Genomic DNA, 15,000 nt, shown 5'->3' on the forward strand with positions numbered 1-15,000 from the left:
TACAGATACAGGTACAGGTACAGGTACAGATACAGATACAGATACAGGTACAGATACAGGTACAGGTACAGATACAGATACAGGTACAGATACAGGTACAGATACAGATACAGATACAGGTACAGGTACAGGTACAGGTACAGATGCAGATACAGGTATAAGTATGGGTACAGGTACAGATACAGATACAGGCACAGTGGTGCAGTGGCTAGTGCTGTCACATCACAGCAAGTGTAGGTGGATTGGACACTCTAAATTGGCCATAGGTGTGAGTGTACATGCAAGTGTGTGGTGTGGAAGAACTACCACTGTGTTAGGGCTAGCCACATAGTGGTGTAGACTTTGACTCTAGCTGATTGTCACTGCTAAAGTGACATCATGACCCCATGTGCAAAAATGGGGAAAAAGGTTATGGATGGATGGATGGATGGATGGATGGATGGATGGATGAATGGATGGATGGACGGACATACCCCTATGGGTAATAGCAATATTTTGTGCATTATTCTGTCTGTCTGTGCATCCTTCAATCATTTTTTTTTTAGTTTTTTTGAATTTCTGATATTAACAGAAACCCATTGTCCAAATCACAAAAAATATATATGTATTCCACTGTTTGGTAACACACCAGTGTCTGGTATGTTACAGCATGACCCTGTGCCTTTAACATATTTCCCAATAATGTTAAGATTTATTTTCCTATGTGAAATTTTCTCTGTCAGCAGTAAATATATTTTCCTACTGTGTAATAGCAGTAACCTTTGTTTACAAATGATGATTCTCCTGTATCAGCATGCAGGTTTGTCTGTCCCCCACACTTACACAGAGATCTACAGGGCTTTTAGTATTTTCTTGCATTGGAGGGTGACATTTTCCAGTCACATACAAAAACATATCCTCCATTACTCAGAAATGCAGCTTTTGCTGCTGTTTGGTTTCTATTCCCTAATACTTTTTATACAAATTGCTGATTATACCTTTATACCTCTGATTTTATTTTATATTGAGAAAATAGGATTTGATTGATTATTGCTATATGCAGTATATGTCACTAACACTGCCCAGATACTGATATCTGGCCTCCAGCCTTTGATTTCTTACACTAATTTATACCTGTGTTAAGAAAATCACACCTCTCAGGCAGTGTTTGCACTATTAGGCGGTCACTGCTGAATGTGGTGAGAATCAAATGGACTTGCTGACATCAGCTTGTCTAAACACCTGATATCAGCGCTTATGTCACATAACAGCGATACATAAATTGCCTAGCCATGACCAGTTACTATGTGACAAGATTTCAATGGAGGTGGTACATTAAATAGTGTTATGCTGTGTCACTTCTGGTTTCATTTTGGGGTCTTATATTTTGTAACTAATTTGCAATGATTATTTCATTAGTATAGTAACATACTAATAGATGCTTGAAAGGTCAATATACAAAACCTATAGAAAGTATGAGATGCTTGCTAAGACAAGATGAATGAATTATATCTGAAATATATAAAATCAGTGCAAAAATGTTAAATAATGCAGCTTATAAGTCATCATCATCATCTTCAACATCCCCCTTTTCCCATTTTCTTCATGGGGTCAGGTAGCTGGGTCAACTGTTGCCATCTCTCTCTCTCGATTGACTGTCACACTCCTACTTTCTTTGACACTTATGCCTGACTTTTACTGTGCAGCTCATAAGTAAGAACACAAAAAGGAATGCAAACATGGAATGGGACAAAAGAGTAAAGGCACCTTGGGAAAGTTATAGCTGGTGATATAAAAGTAGTTATGCCATGCACGTAGAATGTGAGAATATAGATAAAGTAGTTGCAAAAATATAAAGAAAGGAACTTCCCTGTGTATACAGATACGAAGACCTCCAATTACACTAATGACTCAGTTTCTGGAGACATAATTTGTATAACTTAGATGGGAGGGAGGGAGTTCATGATGACAGTGCAAAAAAAATATCCCCAACAGCAATATTACAAAGACATTTTGCTGAAGGTCACTTTCAGTGAAAAAAAGCTGTTTTTCAGGAGACATCCCTAGACTTATATATGCCATTTCCAAAGTCATACAACAGTGGGAAAAGTGCACAGTTCACGGTCACTCAAGTATCTTTCAGTAAAGTGCCTTTACAGTGTTGTCCATCAGACAAGCCAGAGTCAATTATCTGCCTTGCTCTCAAGAAAGTGAGGCACCATGAAAAGGGCAACAAAATGTATGCATATAAAACAAGACGAGATTAACCAGTAAAGGTTGGAAGAAAGGAGGCAGAGACAGAGAGGGGAAAGGCAATAAAAATGTAGATAATCTGTAGAATGCATAGAACCTAAGCACAGTCTTTTAAAAACAAATACTGTATGAAGAAAAGGGTATAAGTGAAAGATGTGTGATAAATGACTCAGGGATATTTTATGGCGTATTGGTCCATTGAAGCAATACTTAATGACTGAAGCAGTCTTCCTGAAGAGTATGGAAGCTCAGAAGTAGTGATGAATTCAAAAGAATTTGGGAGATACACATGGTGTTTCTTAGGGGAAATAAATTTAAACTGTTTATTAAATAGGATGGAGCAAAAATACTCTAACACATCTGAAAGATTGACAATTCTGAAGGAGAGGATTTGTTTAATTAATTCATTAATTAATGTATTTATTTGTTTATGAATCTATCTGTCTATTTAAATGTGTTAAACAGGATAGAACACTGATCACAAGTGATGACTGTAAGTCACAGCCCAGGACTCTGCTTTCTAATTTCAAAAATCAGATTCTGTTGCCAAGATTGCATTGCAGTTCCATGAGCAATCCTTATTGCACCATTGCATATCAAAAGTAATACAATTATAACCCACACACATTTAGTTTGGATAAAAGCCTTCATGTCAGCAGGCAAAACTGGAAAATGTAAACATTGCCTTTCTAAAGACTCATCACTATTTTGAAAGCTGTATTTTAACTGATGAGATAAATAGGTCCTTTGAAATATAGAATAATATAAAGGTTTTACTATTATAGAATAGAGCAACTTTGAACTCTTTTTCTCATTATGCACATTTCTCCTTTTGACTTTAAGCAATATATCAAAGCAAAAGAAGTAAGTGAAGTGGAGCGTAATCCAAAATAAGAGACATTGCTCAATGGAACAAAAATGTAGGAAACTTGTTTCAAGAAAAAAAATGGGCTCAGTTATTTTTATGTTTGCTGGTTTCCTTTTTTGTCTGGAACTAGTACCCATGAACATACTTAAATGTGCCATTACACACAGTTACATGTTAGCAAAGCCACAAAAAAAAAAGTTAATTATAACGTACTGGATAACATGGGCAGGTTCCCTTGTACTATAGGCAAATTTGCATAAATGTGTCACACATGCATGAGCTTACCAATCAGCATTTTGACTTTGTGTAGAAAGAAGTTTTACAAAAGAATTGAAACAAAACTGAATTATGTTTTCAGTGTGGAAAAACACTTTGCCCTTAGTCTGGATGTGGAAAAAGAAGGGTTTCTACAAGTAGATACTTAAGAGAAACAATAGAAAAGCACTGAAACAATTGCTATATTTTCATTATTTGTAAAACTTAAAAAATTTTGAAAAAAGAAAAATGATGTATTCATCAAGCCAAACACAGTACTGTGATACATGTTGCAGAATTCTGTATCTTGAAGTTGAATGAAACAATGTGTCAAAATGTGAAAAGAAAATGTCATACAATAGTAATGAAATCTTTCCAGCCTCAGATGCATAATCACACTGCCATCACCCTTGAGTGAGGTGACAAAGTGTCATTTGCAAAATATGGGACCAAATATAGAATGTTTGACAAGTTACAATGGGCAGCATAGACTACTAAGCTGAACTATAAAGAACAGAGTGAAAAGGAAAACACATAATCTACTGCTTTTAAGACTGGGTTTAGTTAATGCTCCCTCTGTAGACACACCTTGCAGCTCTGGGTAAATCTTTAAAACAGATCTGTGCTTCTGGGTCCCAAATAAGAATAGATACAGATGAAAAATGCACTGAGGAATAATGTACTGAAAAGGCTAACTGAAATGCATTACTCTGCTTTAAGATTTGTGAGTCAGTAACTGTTGAAGTAGAGTCATTCACTTTACTATACTTCACCAGAAGCATTAAAAAATGTAATGTACACTCAGTTGAACAGCACCCTGAATTGCCTATGTGCCAGCTGTTGAAGTGCTTTTTGGAAACCCCATTGTTGGCCATTACATTTTGAGTTTGTATATCACCCTACCATTTGAAAATGTGGTGCAGTTTACATTTCTTGCTATATGCTTCCCTTAGTGTGCCTGATGGCATGATGATACATAAGCACGTCTGCCTTTCTGTATGATATATTGTATCTGAACATGCATGCATGCATGTTTTACACACACACACACACACACACACACACACACACACACACACACACACACACACACACACACACATATATGACACACACACACACACACACACACACACACATATGTGTGTGTGTGTGTGTGTGTGTGTGTGTGTGTGTGTGTGTGTGTGTGTATATATCAGATATGCTTTTCATACCTTCATATGATCACAAGCAGGTAAGCCAAAGTACCAATACCATTTTTATGTTATTATTAGAGCTAATATTGAATATTGTGTATCGATCTGTAGATGCAATGTTGAGTCTTTAGAGAGACTAGAAATGGTTCAGAGAGTTTTCACTATGAAAATCAAAAGGGTAAAGAACTTACACTATAAGGACAGACATAGGGTTCTAAAACTTTACTAGTTTATTGTGAGGCAACCTAATCATTATCTACAAATGTTATCATGACAAGATACTAACTCACACTTTAGGAATCATTGTTTTTTTCTCCATAGTATTTATACATAACATCTTAAATAACTATGTACACTATTTACATTAGCCTGAGACTATAACAGATCTTAATTTATACGGTTTCTTCATAAGTTTGTCCAATCCATTATCACAGTGTCTGATCAATTATTGTATAGTGCCAATCAATGATAAGACTTTTGACCAAGGGTTGTTGATAAATAGTTTTGGATAAATTCTTAGTTCTTTCATTTTAATTTCAAATAATGTTGTGGTCTTCAGTAGGCTGTAGACATCTTCCGAAGTTGGTATTGTATTTGTATTCCATCTTCTTGTTATACACTTCCTTGAAATTGCAAGTATAGTCCATACTAGCTACATGTTTGACCTATTCAAATGAGGACCTTCAGTCACATTTAATAATACAAGAGCTTTAGTTAAATAAAATGATTCATTAAATAAAGCTTGTAGAAAGTTATTAATACCATTCCAAAATGGCTTAATTTTAACACAATCAAAGAAAATGTGGTCCCAATCTGCATTGTGTACTTCCTCACATCTCCAACATATTCCTTTTATGGAAGAACTAATTTTACTGATTATATCTGGGGTTAAGAATGTTCTGTGCAAGCATTTCCAATTAAAAACTTTCTAGTATTTTGTAAAGATGTATATTTTATCGATAATAAGATAGTTCTTTCATATCTTCAGTTAACTGTATTGAGTGTCCTTTTGTTATATATTTCCAATATGAGGTTTTAGGTGTTGTTTTATATTTTATCAATATTTTGTAAAATTTTAAAATACTGTTTCCCATGTCAAAGTCATTATATATGATTTCATAAATGCATTTCATAAATTTATGTATTTCTTTAAATGAAGAATTGTTAATTATTCTACTTAAATCTTGCGAATATGACAGAATACTCTGTAAAGTTAACCAGTCCTGTTATGGAATTTTGTAGTTGGTTTTATTACTTGCATATCTAAAACTTTTAGTTCTTTCATACATTGGAGCTAACAAACAAATCCTTTCTGTTCCCAGGAATTAATAATTTCTCTATATATTTTATGTGGAAAGTTCTTTGTGACTATAAATGGAGTTAAAATATCAAACCAGATTTTTAAATCTATTTTTGCATTGATAATTTTCCTAAATGAGTCAATGTAATAATTAATCATACGGGTTTTAGTGGGTTTAGTTATGTTATATTGCATACTAATACATAATATATGCCATGGCAAATTGTTATCTGTTATTTGAAATTTTTTTGTAAATCAAATTAATTTATTGATATTACAGTTAGTAATTCTTTCCAATTTGCAGAGTAATTTCGACTTATCCAATCTGAGATTGGATTGTTTTAGATGTTGATGCTTTTATATATATTTCTATATCAGGAAAGTTAAATCCTCCCTGTTTCCATGTTCTGATATGATGTATTAAAGTTATTCTGCTTCTTTTGGGAAACCATAAAAATTTTATTAGGCATGAATTTATTTCTTTAAGTATATTCCTGTCTCATAACAGCTGCATTGCCAAGGATATATATAGGATCTTGGGCAGTGAAACCATTTTTATTAACTGTAGTCTATCTTCAAATGTTAATATTATTTTGTTCCATTTTTCCACAGAGATTTTAATGGTATTGATGATATTATTGCAGTTTTTGAGACTAATTAATTATTATCCTTGCATAACTCAATTCCTAGATATTTTAAGGTAGATTCCTGTTTCCCTGTGATGTGATCCTCCTTAGTCTGCAGTTCTTTTTTTACTTAAAGTAAAAATTTTGATTTTGATTTATTGAAATGGAGTCCTGAAGTCATGTGAAATTTGTCAATTAATAAATTTAATTCTTCTAATGTCCCTTTTGTATTAGATAATGTTAGTAATATGTCATCAGCAAATAGCATTACTTTAGAATTGCATTGTTCATAAACAGCTATTCCTTTGATTTGTATATTGTTATGAATTGAATCTGCCAACATAACATCATAATCTGATATGCCCAGGATCAATTATTTCATTATTTCAGACTTGCACTTCCATGGCTCAATGGGAGGGTCCATTCTGCTTAACATTGCACATGATAGATCTTCGGAAGATATCTTACAATAGCAGAGATTCTGTAAGAACTGGATGATTTGTTTACCACCATTAGTTCTGTACTTATAATTTGATAATTTATGCTCAGAAGAAATACGAGCATGCTTTAACTTGGTAAGTAGGCTGGGCTTGCTGCTGACGACAGCATAGCCGGTCACCAATACAGCACGCCCACTAGATGACGTATCAGGGTATGGGGCGGAGTCTTGCTTTGATGGATCTGAGAATGTAAACCATCAGAGACAGAGTTTCTTAATATTCAAAGGCCTTGGTTTGAATTGTTTCCCCTTGCAAAGCAGCTGTATTAAGGTAAATGTTTTCTACTTAACTTATTTATGTAAGAACAAGGGTGACTGCATGAGTAAATGACCAACAAAAAGAAACTCTATACTTCTGACAGTAAGTGACTGTTGTTGACTGCCAGTCCATTCTGTTATCATGGTATACCTTATAGTGACATGCTCTTAGATTTTGTGCATTGATTCAAATTGCTTTTGATACATTTTGGAAACATCAAACCAGAAGATCAACACATTTTAATGTTTTATGTGTTTGATGGTTGTGTTACTTTATATTGTAAGTATGTGATTAAGTTGCCTGTTGTACCTGTACTTGTATTGTGGTTAAAACATTTAATTAGGTTTCTTTGTATATGATTGTTGAGTCTATATTATAAACATGAAAACCCTTTTGAGCGAATACTACAACAGCAACACATATAGCCTGAACCGCAAATATCCCGAAACCCCTAAACCGCGAAATTTAAAATCTCGAATCGTCATAGTCGGCCAACCCCACCGCGCGCTACATACTATGTACCCAAACATAATAAATAAACCACATACATGCACTAACCAAACCATACTTCTAACCCTACACTAAACCTTTCATACATTACTATCTATGCATTTACCTTAACCCGCACCCTAACCCTAAGGTCCGTAACTATCGCACACTTACCCTACTGAGATAAACCCAAACAAAACAAATAATCCACACACATACACCTAACAAAACCCTACTTCTAACCCTACACTAAACCTTACATATATTACCTATCTATGCACTTACCTTAACCCGCACCCTAACCCTAAGGTCCTTAACTATCGCACACTTACCCTATGGAGACATACCCAAACAAAACAAATAATCCGCACACATACACTTAAAAAAACCCTACTTCTAACCGTACACTAAACCTTCCATACATTACCTATCTATGCACTTACCGTAACCCGCACCCTAACCCTAAGGTCCGTAACTATCACACATTTACCTTATGGAGCTATACCGCAGACAGGCCAACCATAACAAATCAGCATTTCAACTTTCACAGTTTTGGACGTTCACCGTTTCCGTCGTTCATGCAATATGTGTTGCTCTTTTCAGATTCGCTCAAAGGGATCTCGGTCTTCTAATATAGACCCGATTTTTATATATATGACTTTCCTACTTTGATTTTTTAGTCAGAAGTGAGGATTCATGTAGCCACCCATTAATTGCTGCTGGTTATGGGTGGACAAGTGTTAATTATGCTTTCAATTATTGCAACATTGTGATAGGTGTTTTTGAAATGTGCTCTTTAATTATGTGTTTTAAATGAAATGGTATGAAAAAACTGTTTTTATCTGAAGAAGTTCAACCAGGGAGTTGAACAAAATTGCATATTGGATTAAAAAACAATAATATTTTGAGGCTTCACCGGAGCATTCCTGACTGTTTTTCTTTCTAGTAGTTCAGTTTGTTTTTGTACACTGTTTTTATGTTTATACAGTCCATAGACTTTAAATTATGAGACCCTTCTAGTTTCTTATTTGTTATAAGTATATTTCCATCTTTACATATACACATATCAGTACTTCAAGCATGGGCAGCAATGCCTATCCAGTCTTGCCAGAATACTGTTCACTAGTTTGTGTGGTGTGTTTCCAGGCTGTTCTTAAAATATCCAAACCAGTATTTGTCCTGTTCCATTTTACCAGCCTGTTCCATGCAGTGGCCACTCTGCCAGTGAACCACTCAACACACCTTCCATTCCCACAGATATTTCCACAAAGGAAATCTGATGACTCTCTAGGACTTCCCGGCAACCCCAAACAACCCTAGAATCAGCTATCCCCATATGCCCAACACGTCCGATCAAGCTCAACTCCCAGACCACTACAAAGGGTACTTCTCAAGACCAAATGCTCTTAGTCTTTCACAATAACTCAGACTTCCACTCTTATGTAAGTCCTTAATGTGTTTGGACTAAAATACATTTTAAATATAAAATTGTGCTTATTATTAATTTATGTATTTTAATCAAGAATCAACTTATTGAGCTAAACAAAGTGTTGGTAGACCATCAATATGTGTACATGTGGTTTAAAACAGCCCTTTTATTTTTTATATATATATATATATATATATATATATATATATATATATATATATATATATATATATTTTTTTTTTTTTAAACCAAAAACTTCATTGCCGAGAATCATCTTGGAGGCTCCTCAGAGCCGTTAAGCATTATCATTACTCTACTATAAAATCAAATGAAAACCCACAGGGTAAGCTTCCCGACACTTGCAAAAACAATAAATAACTCAAGCAAATCCTCTGAGTGAAAGGACGGCCAAGGCAGCATAAAAAAAACTTCAGAGAATATAAAATAAAACGGATCCTGTGTTTATTAATCGGTAAGCGCTTTCGCAAGAAATTGCTTCTTCAGACCTTCCACAAACAATAAAAACAAGGTCCATATATGCTAAATTAAAAATTCAAACTCTCCAATCAAAAACAGATAACAATAAATGACATGACATCATGACAGTTGTATATTTAAAGAACAACACAACCATTTTGTTCTATATCTGACGAAACATCAACAATACTTAATATTATAAACACACTAAGGAAGTAAATATATATTCAAACCAACTGAAATATCTATCTATGACATGCTAAAAAGCATGTTTAAAATCATTTAGGTATCCTCCTTTTCTTAAGCAGAGGCTTAATGGTATCACATTCATTGAGGCCCCTACCCCTCCAGTTGTTCTCCTTAAACTCAGTATGATTGCGGATATCACCTTCTCTTATTGTGGGCTTGACAACATCAATGACCCTAAAGCAAAATGTGTGTCCTTCACCACAATTAGTGACATGCTTAGATAGAGCATTATACTCAGCACATCTACGTATACAGTACATATGTTCCCTCATACGCTCTCTTAGTGATCTATTCGTCTTACCTACATAGAATGATGCACAAGACGTGCATTCTGCTAAATAGTTCACGTTTGTTGTTCTACAGTCAGCATTTAACCTAAACACAAACCTTCTCTTAAGGTCAGGATGATCAAAACAATCAGAATTGTTAATAAGCCCACAAAAATTGCACTGACCACACGTTGCATTGTACCAACCTCAACTAAATTACTAGGTCTATCATTATCATTACATAATAACCTCTTCAAGTTCATTGTATTCCTATAACGAAAAGAGGGGTTGTCACCAACAATACTACTAATCTCAGGATCTACTTGTAAGATAGGCCAGTGTAGTTTAAAGATTTCTCTAAGTGCTTGGTGATCTCTTGTAAAAAATAGGGGTACTTTAACCTGTTTACTTAACATTTTGGGGCCACACATCATACCCTCTACTCTTGGACCATAATATGGTGCTGCTGCACCACTCCTAAGTGAATCCAAATCCGACCAACATTCAAAAATTTCAGTTTGATTATAACCTCTCTGTAACAACCTATTTTCTAGTTGAGCTTTCTCTAATTGGAAACCTTCCTGAATAGGATTCAATCTCGACGCTCTAATACCTTGACCACAAATAAGGTTGCGAAAAACATAGTTAGGGTGCATACTACTTCTACATAACAGTGTGTTCCTAAAACAAGTTTTGTGGAACACACCTGTGTTAATCATGAAACCCTGTAACTTCTCTATAAATAACTCTAAGTACTCAATTCGAGTCTTCGAATAAGTCATCGTAAACTTCAAACAATCACATAACTCATTCATATTGTTAAAAAAGTTCTCCAAATCAGAACTAGTTCCTCTCCACAAGAGAAACAAGAGGGTGCCATGATTAACACAGGTGTGTTCCGCAAAACTTGTTTTAGGAACACACTGTTATGTAGAAGTAGTATGCACCCTAACTATGTTTTTCGCAACCTTATTCGTGGTCAAGGTATTAGAGCATCGAGATTGAATCCTATTCAGGAAGGTTTCCAATTAGAGAAAGCTCAACTAGAAAATAGGTTGTTATAGAAAGGTTATAATCAAACTGAAATTTTTGAATGTTGGTCGGATTTGGTTTCACTTAGGAGTGGTGCAGCAGCACCATATTATGGTCCAAGAGTAGAGGGTATGATGTGTGGCCCCAAAATGTTAAGTAAACAGGTTAAAGTACCCCTATTTTTTACAAGAGATCACCAAGCACTTAGAGAAATCTTTAAACTACACTGGCCTATCTTACAAGTAGATCCTGAGATTAGTAGTATTGTTGGTGACAACCCCTCTATTCATTATAGGAATACAATGAACTTGAAGAGGTTATTATGTAATGGTAATGATAGACCTAGTAATTTAGTTGAGGTTGGTACAACGCAACCGTGTGGCCAGTGCAATTTTTGTGGGCTTATTAACAATTCTGATTGTTTTGATCATCCTGACCTTAAGAGAAGGTTTGTGTTTAAGGTAAATGCTGACTGTAGAACAACAAACGTGGTCTATTTAGCAGAATGCATGTCTTGTGCATCATTCTATGTAGGTAAGATGAATAGATCACTAAGAGAGCGTAAGAGGGAACATATGTACTGTATACGTAGATGTGCTGAGTATAATGCTCTATCTAAGCATGTCACTAATTGTGGTGAAGGACACACATTTTGCTTTAGGGTCATTGATGTTGTCAAGCCCACAATAAAAGAAGGTGATATCCGCAATCATACTGAGTTTAAGGAGAACAACTGGATTATTCTAAGAGCTGATAGGGGTAGGGGCCTCAATGAACGTGCTACCATTTAAGAAAAGGAGAATACCTAAATGATTTTAAACATGCTTTTTAGCATGTCGTAGATAGATATTTCTGTTGGTTTGAATATATATTTATTTCCTTAGTGTGTTCATAATATTAGGCATTGTTGAATATATATTTATTTCCTTAGTGTGTTTATAATATTAAGTATTGTTGATGTTTCGTCAGATATAGAACAAAATGGTTGTGTTGTTCTTTAAATATACAGCTGTCATGATGCCATGTCATTTATTGTTATCTGTTTTAGATTGGAGAGTTTGAATTTTTAATTTAGCATATATGGACCTTGTTTTTATTGTTTGTGGAAGGTCTGAAGAAGCAATTTCTTGTGAAATCGCTTACCGATTAATAAACACAGGATCCGTTTTATTTTATATTCCTTGTTTTATGCTGCCTTGGCCATCCTTTCACTCAGAGGATTTGCTTGAATTATCATTACTCTGTCTACATTACCATAGCAACCTGGGAGCATCTGTTTCTGTTAGTGTGTCTGTGTACTGCATATCAAACAGCACTCAAAGCTATGATACCTGCCATAATTGATATTAACTATGTTTAGACAGAATAATGATTACATTTGTACTAAGAGCTTGCTACTATTACTTAACCAGGATATACATGACATTTCTAACTCACAACTGAAGAAGGCATTAGTCTCCATGACAGCATTTTTTTTCAAAACACTCTACTGTTACTGCTATTATATATTATGTTAATTTGGTACATCTGTGTCTGAACTCTGATGAATGGTACCTTGTTGAATTAGTTAATTAATTACTTAAATTATTATAAGTAAAATCAGTGAAAAATGAACAAGATAAGTATTCATTGAGTTCAAGTAGGAAATAGAAACGTCTATGTTTATATTATATGTTGCTTTGTTTGGCTTATATATAACGTAAATAGTAAACCATCTTGACCTACCTTTGTTTGTGAAGAATTATTGGACTCTTTGAACATTCTGAATAAATCATTACTGTTTCTCAGGTGTTTAAGAAAATCTCCTTTTTTTAAAATAAAAACAGATGACAAGTGATGTACCATATCAGTTGATACTTTGAGAGATGTAGTTGTAAGAGTTTTTTTTTTTGGGACAGCTATCTTGGAATCAGTTTTTTGTTTTTTCTTTCTAGCATCAGTCCAAGGATTTTTTTTTATTCTTTTAAGAGTAGGGGTCATCCATTCCATTTCTTCTGGGGTAGACACTATGTTGTTGTTTTTGATGAATATAGTAGCATCTTCTAAGTCATTAAAGGTTCTCATCTCATTGGCAAAAAGTATTTTTATATTTGGTGGAAAGGCCAGCTGTGCTTTAATGTTGTTTTGTTCCAACAGTTTTATTATTGGCCAGACTTTTTTTCTTTGTTCTAGTATTCTGAAGAATAATCATTATGAAACCTTATCAGGCCTTGATTGTATTGTAAGGGTGATTTTCTCCAAGCAGATTGTAATATTAGTTCCTTGTCCAGAAATGAAAGAAATGTTATAACTATGGTTCTAGGTGGAGTATTTGTTGAGTTAGAAGCAGGTTTCCTCAATGCTCTATGTGACCTTTCAATTCCAAATGAAAGTCCATTTTTTAAGTCTAAAAATTCAAGAATCCAGGTTAAGAATGAAATAATGTCTTCTCCTTCAGTGTTTTCAGGCAGACCAAAGATCCTTATGTTATTTCTCCTTTCACTGTTTTCTAAGTCATCTATTTTGTTAAGCAGCCATGTATTCTGTTTAAGCAGAAATTCTCTTTGGGATTCTTCCGCTTTGAGTCACCCGTCAATGTCATTTAGAGAAGTCTCTATATTTTTTTTATTTTTGTATGGTGTTGCTGTAATAGTTCCTTAAGAGCATCAGTCTGTTTTTGAGAATTTAATTTGAGGTTTTCTAAGTCATTTTTAAAGCCATCCATCTTCAAAGATAGTTCCTGTAAGGTAGATGTCATTAATTGCAGTTCTTTTATCAGAGCAGCATCTGGATGAGAATTCCTTGAGTTGTTCAAATTCAGTGACTCAATATATCTCCAAGTTACTTGACAGGAAAATGTTTGTATATCTCCACCAAAACTGATATTTATGTAGTTTAGTAGTTTATCTATATATTTCTGATGTTTTAAACTTGAAAATAATAACATTTTCCTCTATTATTATACTAATTTATGGAGCTCTCAAAATTCACTGCTCTCAGTTGGCCATCTAGGCTCTGCCTTTAGGAATCATTTTCATACAATATATGTTTGGTACTTCGAGCAACATCCCCTGTTCAACACATCTAAGTACAGCACAAGTTCAAAAAAGAATAGCTTCTGGGTAAATTGTAGGATACAGTCTGAGCATTGGTTAGGTTATCTCATAGCTTGATTATATTTAAGGTTAGGTTAGGTATATGGCTTACAGAGGAAATGTATAACCCAGGTTATACAAGTTCTAAACTCATTGATGGCCTAGTGCAAGCCCTTGAGTTTGAGTGTAAGTACATTGAATGTATACTATGTCTTGGCACCTCTTCTCTGGTTGTTTTTATCAAAAGCATGTTATGTAGTGCTTAGATGTATGTGGTGTTTTGGGAAACTGGGTGACATAATATTAATTTTGTATTCTCTCTGACATTTGTACTTGTATCCTGTGCTCACCCTAAACTGCATATATGACTAGTAGAACAGGAGGATGTTATACTAACTAGTCTGCAGACACTTATATGTATAACACAGAAAAAAGCCTTTAAAATGTTGTCTTGTGTGTAGTTAGTATCTAAAGCAACATTTCTAGATGGGGCATAAATATGTGTGCATGTGCCTAATGCTTACCACTCTGTATCCATTTTATTTGTGTTTGGCATGCATTTCATTTATAATTAAGTTCTTGGCATATAGTATATCACATAAACATTTTTAGCAATCACCAAAGTTGTGATATATCTGACTTGTTCTGATTCTTGTACCAAGCTGCTCCTGTGGTAAACAGTTGATGGAATCACAGGGCTGGGATTCAGAAAAGACCACCATCATTGGTAAGCTCTAGCACAGGCT

Source organism: Protopterus annectens, chromosome 6.part0, assembly GCF_019279795.1.
Source record: "Protopterus annectens isolate FY-2018-M chromosome 6.part0, PAN1.0, whole genome shotgun sequence".
Taxonomy (NCBI): Eukaryota; Metazoa; Chordata; order Ceratodontiformes; family Protopteridae; genus Protopterus; species Protopterus annectens.